At 59.3% G+C, this 13006-nt stretch overlaps 1 protein-coding gene across 8 annotated transcripts in view; it reads right to left on the bottom strand.

Moving 5' to 3' along the window:
* The window catches only part of AHDC1 (AT-hook DNA binding motif containing 1), a 64870-nt gene that overhangs the window by 20440 nt on the left and 31424 nt on the right, over positions 1 to 13006 (bottom strand). The window contains exon 1 of one of the 8 annotated variants that reach the window (XM_054086238.1): positions 9678 to 10456. The exons of the other annotated variants lie outside the window; for them this stretch is intronic. The gene's annotated coding sequence lies outside the window, so the exon portion shown is untranslated. Of the gene's footprint in view, positions 1 to 9677; positions 10457 to 13006 lie in introns of those variants that run through there. 8 annotated transcript variants of the gene reach the window in all.

Here is a 13006-nt window from a genome sequence, read left to right on the forward strand (position 1 = left end):
GCTGGGGAACGGCGCAGGGGGATCCAGGTGCGGTAGCGGAGTCTGTGGCATTACCGCTGCACCCGTCGGTGCCGACACCGCGCCAGGTGGGGACCGGGGGGTCCGGGCAGGGGGGAGCAGCCGCTTGCCTTCCCTTAGCCAATTTTAGAAACTGGCTAGACAAGAAAAGCAGAATGGGCTGGGCAGGATTTACAGCCGGGCTGGTGGCAGGGTGGGTTTTTTCTTTTTTTTTTAATTCCTTTTTCCTTCCTTTTTTTTTTTAATTCTTTTTTTTCTTCTTTTTTTTAAATTCTTTTTTTCTTCTTTTTTTTTTCCTTTTTTTTTTTTTCTTCTTTTTCTTTTTTTTTCCTTCTTTTTTTTTTTTTTTTTTCTTTTTTGTGGGAGGCACACAGGAGTTGAGCGGAAACTCCTGGCTGCGGATCCTGTTTCCTGGGAGATGCGGAGTGGTGCAGGGCCGGCTGGGGCCGAGCTGGGGTGTGGGAACCGCTGGAGATGATGCCAGTGTGCTGGGGCACGGCGGAGCGGTGGAACCCCACTGCTGTGGGGCTGCACCCCCTCCTTGCTCCCCAGCCCCCTGCACAGAGGTTGGGATGCACCTGTGTTGATGGGTACCGAGAGGCACACGCGTGAACAGGGCTGCAACCACAAGGTGGTTGTGCAGAGGTACAAACAGGGGAGAGGATTGTGCACGTGCTCGTGCACCCATGGAGAAGACCTTCCACCACAGGTGCACCCATGAGAAGGAGCGCGCACACGCGGGTGCACCCATCAGGATTGTGCACACGTGGGTGAAGCCAGGGAGAAGATGGTGCACACATAAATGCACTCCTGGGGAGGATCTTGCACACGCAGGTGCATCCGTGGGGAAGATCACGCACACGTGGGTGCACCTATAAGGGAGAGGATTGTGCACACGCAGCTGCACTACGTGAGTGCACCGACAGGGAGGGCTTTGCACACACTGGTGAACCCATAGAGATGATTGTGCACATGTGGGTGCACCCATGGGGAGCATCGTGCACACATGGGCGCACCCATGGAGAAGACTTCACACACGCAGGTGCACCTATGGGGAGGATCACGCACACGCGGGCACAGTATATGGGTGCACTTATGGGAAGGATCATGCACATGTAGGTGCACCCACGGGGAGGAGTGTACACACGTGGGCGCACCCATGGAAAAGGCTTTGCACACGTAGGTGCACCCATGGGGAAGAGTGTACACACATGGGTACACCCATAAGGACAGTTGTTCACATGTGGGTGACTCCACGGAGAAGACTTTGCACATGTGGGTGCACCCATGGGGAGGACTTTACACACATGGGGGCACCCAAAGGGATGATTGTGCACACGTGGGTGTACCCACGGGGAGGACAGTGCACACGTAGGTGCACCCAGGTGCACCCCCTTCCCATGCACACGCAGGATCGCACCCATTCCGAGGTGTGATGCACCCACAAGCACTGCCATGCACTGCACCCTCCCGGCCACGGGCACCCATGGGCTCCCGCAGAGCCCCCCACGTATGGCCAGGTTGGCACCACGGCGCCCATCCCCACCACACAGGCAGGAGCCCAGCGACAGCTCCTCCCAAGGGGCACAGTGGGTTTTGCCTTCATCCACCAAACACAACGGAAAGGGGGTGAGGTACTTGGTGGGCGCTGCGCCCGTGGGGAAACTGAGGCACGAGAAAGGTTGCACTCTGCATGGGGAGAAGCCAGGGATGCAAACCCCTGCGTCACACCAGGACGCTCGGGGAGGACCGTGGTGGTGACAGGGTCTAGGGACAACCCCGTGCTCACGGAGTTCAGAGGATGGAGCATCTTCCTGGCCCAAACTCCCAAACTCCCAAAGCCTTCTGCTTGGAGAGGCTGTGCCGGCACCCAAAAATCCAGAGCGTTTACATGGCAGAAAGATGTTAGCGGAGGGCAAGCGCCCGCGTCCAGCCCCGATACCTGGTGGGGACATGGGGACACCAGGAGCAGGATGGGCTGTGCTTGGAGCGCGGATGGAAAGAAGGAGCTGCAGCCAACTCTCCCAGAGGATCCAGGCGTCCGGCACCACCCCAGCCCCCAGCTCTGCTCCCCCCCAGCTGCCCTCCCAGCTCCGGTTATGCCGCAGCTGGGCCATGGCACGTCCTGGGGGGGATCAGGGCACCCAGAACCCAGAGCCACAACCGCCAGCATCCCTGCTCCAGCCACCCATGAACCTCAGAGCTCACACACCTCTACACACGCCTATTTTTTCTTTTCCCCCTCTCCTCGCCAGGGAGCTTTCCATTAAAATTGGAAGAACGCAACTTGTCGGCAGAGCCCCGGCGCGGATCGTACACAGCCTGTCACTCACACATCACTTTGTAGATGCCCATAAATTGCTTCATTACCTCTTCTAATTGAGGAGAACGCAGCTGCTGTGGGGCGGTGACAGAGCGCCTTCCCTTTGAAGGATGCTTCGCTCTCCAAAGACGGGTCCGGCAGAGCCGCAGAGCCCCACCAACATCCCAATAATAATAATAATAATAATAATAGTAATAATAACGATAATGACAGTATCCAAGCAAAATCCCTTGGCAAAGGGCAGCGGAGCTCACGTGCGCCGGAGCCCGCTCGCAGAAGGAGGTTGAGGTGCTTGGTGGGTGCAGCGCCAGTGGGGAAACTGAGGCACGAGGGAGCTTGCACCACGCACGGGGAGAAGGCAGGGATGCAAACCCCTGCTTCGCACTGGGACACTTGCGAGGACCCTGGTGGTGACAGGGTTTAGGGACAACCCCACGCTCACGGGGCGCAGAGGATGGAGCATCTCCCCGTCCCACGGCCGGGATGCGGGGGGCGATGGGGCTGCCCAAACTCCCTGGAGAACTTCCCACCCTGCTCAGGGGCTGCATCCTCCCAGTTTCCCCCGCACGAAGGCAAGGGTGCCTGCCACCCCTCGGTGTCCCTGTCCCCTGCGCCCCAACCCCGTGGGGGCCCCCCGGCTTTGTCTGGCAGGCGGCGAGCGGCTGCGGCTGGGCTCGGTCCCCTTGCAGGATACTGCAGAAGGATTTACTGTATTGCAGCTTGTGCTGGCTGCAGCCCAGCGCACAATAGATTAGCTGTAGCCCAGGGCAGCACGTTGCGGGGGAAGGAAGGTGGGATTCATTCGGATGCAGATTGCAGGGCATTTGCTGCAGTATACTGCAGGATCCCACCGCTCTCGCTCCGCACCCCGCATCATCCCGCGTCAACCCGGCTTCGAAGGGTTTTAGTGCATCCCCTCCCCGTCGTCCCTCTCTGATTTCATGGCACGGATGTTTGCCACGCCAGCGGGTGCCCACGCGGGCTGGGGGATGCCTCGCTCACCCCCCTGTCCCCATCCCAAGGAGGGATTGTGGTCCCCAACAGCCGCCGGGTGCTGCGGGCGATGCTGGAGCCCCCCTCGTTGGGTGCGACGGCACAAAGCTGGTGCAGGGAGGAAGCTGGGGACTGCAAGCAGCACTAATTGATCGCGATTAATTCAGCTCCTACCTCCCCGGGTGGCAGGCAGAGATGCTGAGACACAAACCCAACCCACCGAGCTCCCCAAACAAGCTCTGCTCTCCCTTGCACCCATCCCTTCCCCCAGCGCAGCGGCGTGGGGGGGTTCTGGGGTGGCCACGGTGGCTCTGGTTGTCACCCAAGAGGTTCTGGGTGCCCATGGGCATGTGGTTTAGGGATGGGTGCTCCGGGGGTTGGTGGCTCCTGTTGTCACCCCAGAGGTGCTGGGCACCCATGGGCATGTGGTTTGGGGATGGATGCTTGGGGTGGACCCACCTCCTCGGGGAGCTTTGGGCTGTTGGGAGGGGTTCCCACCAGCACCGCATCCCTCTCTCCACCCCTCTGGGATGCAGAGATGGTGGCAGATGATGCTCAGGCGACGGCACCTGGGGAACGGAGATGCCAGGGGTCACTGATGGATTCATGGTGACACCGTGGCACCTTTGGCAGCTTCACCGCGTGACGGGTGCCAACCAGGGCACCCAGGAGCGCTGCTGCCACCGCCTCCACCCTGGCAGGCGCAGGCAGGCACCCCGCGGGCACCGTGGGCAGGAGGGGGGACCGCGGCGCCCGTCTGGATCTCGAGGGGAGTTTGGAGCCTGCGGATTCCAGCTCAGTAATCCTACGTGGGATGCAGTCTCCACAGCAACAGCGGGTCAGAGGGCAGCGAGGGGAGCCGGCTGCGCTGCTGCTCGGGATTGCAATTGTGCCGCTGCTGCCGAAAAGGCGTCGGGGCGAGGTGGCGGGGCGAGGTGCAGGGCTGGATGGCGAGGCCATGGCAGCCAAGGCAGGCGGTGGCGCGGGGGCCATGCGGGGCGCGGGGGCGGCCAGGCTGGTGCTGCTGGGGAGGCGGCAAAGAGGCTCAGTGTGGCGTTGTCAGCAAAGATGTCACTAATTGTCTGCAGGAGCAGCAAACTCTCGTTAACCCTTGGGCAGCCGGCGGCAGGCGCGCTGCCGAGGAGGGGGGCACCCAGGAACCTCCTGCCGAGCACCCTGGGTTGGTCCCATCTCTGCCGTCACCCCGCTTGAATGGCTCTGGGCAAGTCACCTTGATGGTCACATGCCCACCTGTCCCCACAGCAGCTACCGGGACCCCAGCGCATCCCAGCTGGTGACCACGGCCAGCGGGGTGACCCCAGGTAGTCCCTCTCCTTGTCCCACCGGGTCTGGCTTTGTCCCCACTGCTTGTGGTTGGGAAAGCATTTGGCCAAGCAGAAGCATGGAGGCAAACACTGGCAGTGCCAGGGCCACCTTCACCCCTAGTCACCTCCATCCACAGTCACCTCCATCCACAGTCACCTCCATCCATGGCCACCACCATCCCTGGTCACCTCCATCCACAGTCACATCCATCCCTGGTCATCTCCATCCCTGCTCACCTCCACCCCTGGCCACCACCATCCCTAGTCACCTTCACCTCCAGCCACCTCCATCCCTGGTCACCACCATCCCATGACACCTCCATCCCTGGTCACCTCCGCCCCCAGCCACCTCCATCCCTGGTCACCTTCACCCCAGCCACTTGCATCCACAGTCACCTCCATCCCCAGACACCTCCATCCATGGCCACCTCCATCCATAGTCACCTCCATCCCTGGTCATCTCCATCCCTGCTGACCTCCACCCCTGGCCACCACCATCCCTAGTCACCTTCACCCCCAGCCATCTCCATCCCTGGTCACCACCATCCCATGCCACCTTCATCCCTGGTCACCTCCAACCCCAGCCACCTCCGTCCCCAGTCACCTCCATCCATGGCCACCACCATCTCCAGCCACCTCCACCCCTGGTCATCTCCACCCCCGGCCACCTCCATTCCTGGTCACCACCATCCCATGCCACCTCCACCCCTGGTCACCTCCATCTCTGGCCACTGGCCCCCCCAGGCCCCCCCAAGTGAAGGCAGTGGGGTGTGGGCACAGGCAGCAGAGGACACAGCACCCAGTCCATGGCCACCACCCAACCCATCCCGCACTCCATCCCTCCACCCATCTCCATCCCCACGGGAAAAAGAGCGCGTGGCTCTGCGATGACGCTCAGGGACGAGGCGCGAGCTCCCACCCTGCCCCAGGAGGCTTCGCTGGTGGCGATGGAAGCACCAGGGCGGAGGCAGAAATGGTTTTTCCACCTCCCAGCCAGCTCCTCTACCTGGGAGCGCTGCCGGGAAGCGCTGACGTCGGCAGCAGCGGGTGGGGGTGGCAGAGGGGGGGAGGCTGGGGTTAGGGCAGCCGGAGCAGGATCAGCAGAAAGATTCCAGCTCCGCTCGCCAGCCGCCCCATGGACCTTTTGTTCCCATTCAGCACCTTTCCCAGCTTCCCAGCTCCCACGGTTCCTCTCCGGGGGGGGGAGCCAGGATAGGGTCCCCCCAATCAGTACCATAATTTTCAGCACACAGATACCTCCTGGGGAAGGCAGGAGGTGCTCAACGTGGCTCACGGCACTGGGGACACACGCGGTGATGGGGATGGGGGCACATCCTGCCCCAAGGTGGGTGCCTGGGGGAGGTGGTGTAGGGGATCTGAATCCGAACCTGAAAACACGGACACCCTGACAGCACTGGGATGTGGCAGAGGGAGAGGAAGGCAGCACAGCTCCCCATCTCCACGTCCCTCAGCGTCACTCAGGTCCCCAGATGCTGCCTCAATGCTCGCCCAGCCCACTGCGCCCAGGGGATGGGATGGATCCTGCCCTGCACTGGGGAATGGGTAGAAAACCAGTGCTCCCATTGCAGACAGCCACAGGGACTGGGAGGATGCAGGACACAGCCGAATCCTGACACCCCAACAGCTCAAGGGGGACATAGAACCATCACTGCAGCAAAGCCCACCCTGCAGGGTGACAGCGCTGTCTGGGGACCCCGGGAGAGTCAGGGTGGGTGCAGCTCTCCCATCCCCTGCCAGCCACCACCGCTGTGGCAGCAACACCCTACCCAGTACGCCTTACTGGGCATACTGGGCATCCTGCAGCTGGCACTGGCCCAGTTTCAGGACAGCTTGGGGACCTCCAGTTACCCGGCATCCCACCACGCGCCCTCCAGCTGGGGTGCAAACCCATCCCTGGGTGCAAATGGAGCCCTGGATGCAATTCCAGCCCTGGGTGCAAAGGCAGCCCTGAATGTAAACCCACTCCTGGGTGCAAATTCATCCCTGGATGCAAACCCATCCCTCAGTGCAAGTGCAGCCCCAGACACAAACCCAACCCATGGTGCAAATTCAACCCTGGATACAAACCCATCCCATGGTGCAAATTCAACCCTGGATGCAAACCCATCCCATGGTGCAAATTCAACCCTGGATACAAACCCATCCCATGGTGCAAATTCAACCCTGGATACAAACCCATCCCATAGTGCAAATTCAACCCTGAATGCAAACCCATCCCATGGTGCAAATTCAACCCTAATGCAAACCCAACCCATGGTGCAAATTCAACCCTGAATGCAAACCCAATCCATGGTGCAAATTCAACCCTGGATACAAACCCATCCCATGGTGCAAATTCAACCCTGGATACAAACCCATCCCATGGTGCAAATTCATCCCTGGATGCAAACCCAACCCATGGTGCAAATTCAACCCTGGATGCAAACCCATCCCATGGTGCAAATTCAACCCTGGATACAAACCCATCCCATAGTGCAAATTCAACCCTGAATGCAAACCCATCCCATGGTGCAAATTCATCTCTCAATGTAAATGCATCCCTGGTACAAACACATCTTTGGATGCAACCCCACCCCGGGCTGCAATTCCAGTCCCAGGGTGCTGCCCCCCATCACATCACCTTTCAGCCAAGCCTTTGCACCCCTCTCCTTCCCCGCAGCCCTGTGTCCCCCCGCAAAGCACTGCAGGTCCCCCCCCCCCCCCCCGCCAGCCTCGCCCTCCGGATCCAGCAGACAGGTCTCTTCCCCCCCCAGGCTCCCTTGCTCGGCGTCTGGCTGAGCTAAGCGTATTTAGCGCTTTTAATTGTTCTTAATAAATCAATCCCGCCAGCCCCTTAAATCATTTTTGTGGCTTCCCTCTCAGCCGTCCCTGCGGCCGCGCTGGTGTGGAGTCTGCTGTCTGCAGCGCTGCCGGCATGAGGGGGGGGGGGGGTTGCAACGCACTGTGCCCACCCTGAGCACCCACCTCGCTGCCCCTCACCCATGGGTGCAGCCCAGAGGTGGCCATGAGGTCCCAGCAAGCAAAGCACCCACCCAGAGCTGGGTGATGGGCTGCTCTGCCTGCCTGGTGGGTGCCCGTGCCTCAGTTTCCCTCCTGGCATGGGCTGGTTTAGGGATGAGCCAGCTGCTTGCCTTCTCCCTGCTCTGTGGATTCAGTCACTCCCAGATCTCTGCGGTTTTGGGGACACCAAGAGAGCGCAAGTCCCTTCTCTGCCCATGGATACAGCTCCACACTCCACGCCCCTCGAGGCTGGATGCAGTAGGAACAGCCCCCTGTTGGCCCTTGCCCACGCACCGCGTGCCTCAGTTTCCCCAAAAGGCATGGCTGTGACAAGCACTGGGGCTGAGCACAGGCTGCGGAGAGGAAACGCAGGGTGGGGGGACCTCCTTGCCAAGCTAAGCCTGTGCCCAGAGGTGGGGACAGTGGATGTCACCAATGCGGCACTTCTGTGCCGGCACACGGTGGTGCCAGGCTTTGCCAGCGCACATGGATGCACGCCTCCTCCTCCAAGCACCCTGGTCCGCTGTCAGGGGACACCCCAGGTGGGATCAACACAGCCTCCAACCCCTTCCCGGGGCTCGGTGCTGTGCGGGGGCAATGGTGACACTCAGCCTGCTGACCTCGCTCCTATTTTCGGGGATGCACCACGCACCCACGCCAACATCTGCTCCCCAAAGCATCCCCCAGTGCATCCAACACCACATCCCCATCCATCTCACTGCCCAAGCCTGCATCCCCATCCATCTCACCACCCAATCCTACATCCCTACGCATCCCACCCAACCTAACCCTGCATCCTCTTCCATCTCATCAACCAACGCTGTATCCCCATTCTTCTCCACCCAACCCTGCATCCCCCTCCATCTCATCACCTAACACTGCATCTGCCTCCATCCCACCACCCAACCCATCCATCCCACCACCTGAACCCTGCATCCCACTCCAACCCACCACCCAATTCTGAATCCCCCTCCATCCCACCACCCAATCCATCATCCCACCACCTGAACCCTACATCCCCCTCCGTCCCACCACCCAGCTCTGCATCCCCCTCCATGTCATCACCTAACACTGCATCCCCCTCCGTCCCACCACTCAACCCATCCATCCCACCACCTGAACCCTGCATCCCCCTCCATCCCACCACCCAATCCACCCATCCCACCACCTAACACTGCATCCCACTCCATCCCACCACCCAATCCTGCATCTCCACCCATCCCACCACCCAACTCTGCATCCCCCTCCATCTCATCACCTAACACTACATTCCCCTCCATCCCACCACCCAACCCCTCCATCCCACCACCTGACCCCTGCATCCCCCTCCATCCCACCACCCAATCCATCCATCCCACCACCTAACACTGCATCCCCCTCCATCCCACCACCCAACCCTGCATCTCCATCCATCCCACCACCCAACCCTGCATCCCACTCCATCCCACCACCCAATCCTGCATCCCCCTCTATCCCACCACCCAACCCAGCATCTCCACCCATTCCACCACCCAACCCTGCATCCCCCTCCATCTCATCACCTTACAGTACATCCCCCTCCACCGCACCACCCAACCCATCCATCCCACCACCTGAACCCTGCATCCCCCTCCATCTCATCACCTAACACTGCATCCCCCTCCATCCCACCACCTGACCCCGCATTCCCCTCCGTCCCACCACCCAATCCTGCATCCCTCTCCATCTCATCACCTAACACTGCATCCCCCTCTTCCCCACCACCCAACCCCTCCACCCCACCACCTGCCCCCTGCATCCCCCTCCATCCAACACTACATTTCCATCCACCTCATCCCCTAACCCTGCATCCCATCCATCACCCCCGCCGGCCTCGCTGTGGAAGGGACGAACACCCAAGACCCAAAACAAGCGCCGGCGTTGGGGAGAAGGAAGAGGGGCGACTATGTCACCGAGCAGCCTGCGCTGGCTTTTGGGCGAAAAACAAACCCGTCAGGGCTTGGAGGGAGAGAGCTAACCTTGACACAGTTGCAGCAGTCACTAATAGCAGGCAATATGCCTGTTCTTGGGGGACTGTTGCAGTTGCTAAGATACTGGCAGCCGTGTGAATGGAAATGGGTCAGTAAACCTGTGGAGAGATAGTGTGACACTGTAACCGGCACAGCTGTTGCAGCCTACATCGAAATCCCACCCTTTCAATATTTATCACTCTCCGCCTTCGGTTCCTTCCTCCCAGCAATTTTCCACATTGGGTTTTTTTTTTTTTTCCCTGAGGTTGCCGAAGACTTGCACGGTGGTGGAGATGGGATGGGGTGGGAAAGGAGAGTTGGTGGTGGGTGGGGTGGGAAATTAAAGCCCCCCCTCCCCACCCGCCTCTGCTTTGGGTGGGTGTCCTGTTCTCCCCTCCCAACCCTGCAAGCAGGATGGAGGCAGTTCTTGGAGAGATTTAACAGGAAACAGGCTATAATCCCCCTGGTAGGAAAACGGGTTAAAAGGTCAATTTACTTCTGTCCCTCCTTTAGGCACTGTGGTGAAATTACACACTCGCTGCGCATGGCTGGAAGAGGAGGGAGAGGGTGGTTGTGTCTGTCCCTGGCTGGCTGTCCGTCCATCCCTGCCGGCTGGGCTCCCCAGGCTTTCCCAAGGTGCCCCGGGAGTGCGGCTGGGACAGCATTCCTGCTAGAGCGCGAGAGGAATCCGTGCGGCCTCAAGAGCAGCATCCATGCAGCCCTGAGAGCAACATCCATGCAGCCCTGAGAGCAACATCCATGCAGCCTTGAGAGCAACATCCATGCAGCCCTGAGAGCAACATCCATGAAGGCCCAAGAGGAACATCTATGCAGCCCTGAGAGCAACATTCATGCAGACCTGACAGCAACATCCATGCAGCCCTGAGTGCAACATCCATGCAGCCTTGAGAGCAGCATCCATGCAACCTTGAGAGCAACATCCATGCAGCCTCGAGAGGAACATCCATGCAGCCCTGAGAACAACATCCATGCAGCCTTGAGAGCAACATCCATGCAGCCTCGAGAGGAACATCCATGCAGCCCTGAGAACAACATCCATGCAGCCCTGAGAGCAACATCCATGCAGCCTCGAGAGGAACATCCATGCAGCCCTGAGAACAACATCCATGCAGCCTTGAGAGCAACATCCATGCAGCCTCAAGAGGAACATCCATGCAGCCTTGAGAGCAACATCCATGCAGCCCTAAGAGCAGCACCACGCAGCTTCAAGAGCAGCACCCATGCAGCCCTAAAAGCAGCACCCATGCAGCCCAGCACCTCGCTGCCCATGCCTGTGCCCCGTGAGGGTCCCCCATGCTCATGCACGCCCCGTCCCAATCCATCTGCCCGCAGCATCACCAGCACGAATTCAGCTCTGCTAGGGGAAGCGTAAACCAGCCAGGAGCACCCCGAAATGCTCCAGCAGCCCCCGTAGTGCCCCAGCACCCCCGACCCAAACATACCAGCACCCCCTAAACACTCCCAGCATCTTCCCTAGTGCTCTAAGACCCCCTCCCCAATGCTTCAGGATCCCCTCCCAAATGCTCCCGCACACCCCGAATACTCTGGCATCTCCCTAAATGCTCCAGAATCCTCATCTAATGCTTCAGCATTCCCCCATATGCTTTATCACCCCCCCTTCCAAATGCTCCAACATCCCTGAAAAACTCCAGCATCCCCCAAACACTCCAGCATCCCCCAATTACTCCAGGATCACCTCAAACACTCCAGAATCCCCCTAAGTACTCCAGAATTCCCCTGAACACTCCAGCACCCCCCAATTACTCCAGCATTCCCCCAAACACTTCAGCATCCCTCAAATACTCCAGGATCCCCCAAAATACTCCAGCACCCCTCAAACACTCCAGAATCCTCCCAAATACTCCAGGGTCACCCCAAACGCTCCAGAATCCCTCAAATACTTCAGGATCACCCCAAACACTCCAGCACCCCCCAATTACTCCAGGATCACCCCGAACACTCCAGAATCCCCCCGAATACTCCAGCAGCCCCCAATTCCTCCAGAATCCCCCCGAATACTCCAGCACCCCCCAATTCCTCCAGCATTCTTCCAAACACTCCAGCACCCCACAAATACTCCAGGATCACCCCAAACACTCCAGAATCCCCCCGAATACTCCTGCACCCTCCCAATTACTCCAGAATCCCCCCAAAAACTCCAGCAGCCCCCAATTACTCCAGCACCCCCCAAATACTCCAGGATCACCCCAAACACTCCAGCACCCCACAAATACTCCAGGATGACCCCAAACACTTCAGAATCCCCTCAAATACCCCAGCACCCCCCAATTACTCCAGAACCCCCCCGAATACTCCAGCAGCCCCCAATTCCTCCAGCATTCCTCCAAAAACTCCGGAATCCCCCCCAAATACTCCAGGATCACCTCAAACACTGCAGAATCCCCTCCCCAAATACTCCAGGATCACCCCAAACTCTCCAGAATCCCCCCCAAATACTCCAGGATCACCCCAAACACTCCAGAATCCCCCCCCAAATACTCCAGGATCACCCCAAACACTCCAGAATCCCCCCCCAAATACTCCAGGATCACCCCAAACACTCCAGAATCCCCCCCCAAATACTCCGGGATCACCCCAAACACTCCAGAATCCCCCCCAAATACTCCAGGGTCACCCCAAACACTCCAGAATCCCCCCCAAACACTCCAGGATCACCTCAAACACTCCAGAATCCCCCCCAAATACTCCAGGATCACCCCAAACACTCCGGAATCCCCCCCAAATACTCCAGGATCACCCCAAACACTCCAGAATCCCCCCCCCCCAAACACTCCAGGATCCCCCCAAACACTCCGGAATCCCCCCCAAATACTCCAGGATCACCCCAAACACTCCAGAATCCCCCCCAAATACTCCAGGATCACCTCAAACACTCCAGAATCCCCCCCCCAAATACTCCAGGATCACCCCAAACACTCCAGAATCCCCCCCAAATACTCCAGGATCACCCCAAACACTCCAGAATCCCCCCCAAACACTCCAGGATCACCTCAAACACTCCAGAATCCCCCCCAAATACTCCAGGATCCCCCCAAACACTCCAGAATCCCCCCCAAATACTCCAGGATCACCTCAAACACTCCAGAATCCCCCCCCCCCAAACACTCCAGGATCCCCCCAAACACTCCGGAATCCCCCCCAAATACTCCAGGATCACCCCAAACACTCCAGAATCCCCCCCCCCAAACACTCCAGGATCCCCCCAAACACTCCGGAATCCCCCCCAAATACTCCAGGATCACCCCAAACACTCCAGAATCCCCCCCAAATACTCCAGGATCACCCCAAACACTCCA

This window comes from Cuculus canorus, chromosome 22, assembly GCF_017976375.1.
Source record: "Cuculus canorus isolate bCucCan1 chromosome 22, bCucCan1.pri, whole genome shotgun sequence".
NCBI lineage: Eukaryota > Metazoa > Chordata > Aves > Cuculiformes > Cuculidae > Cuculus > Cuculus canorus.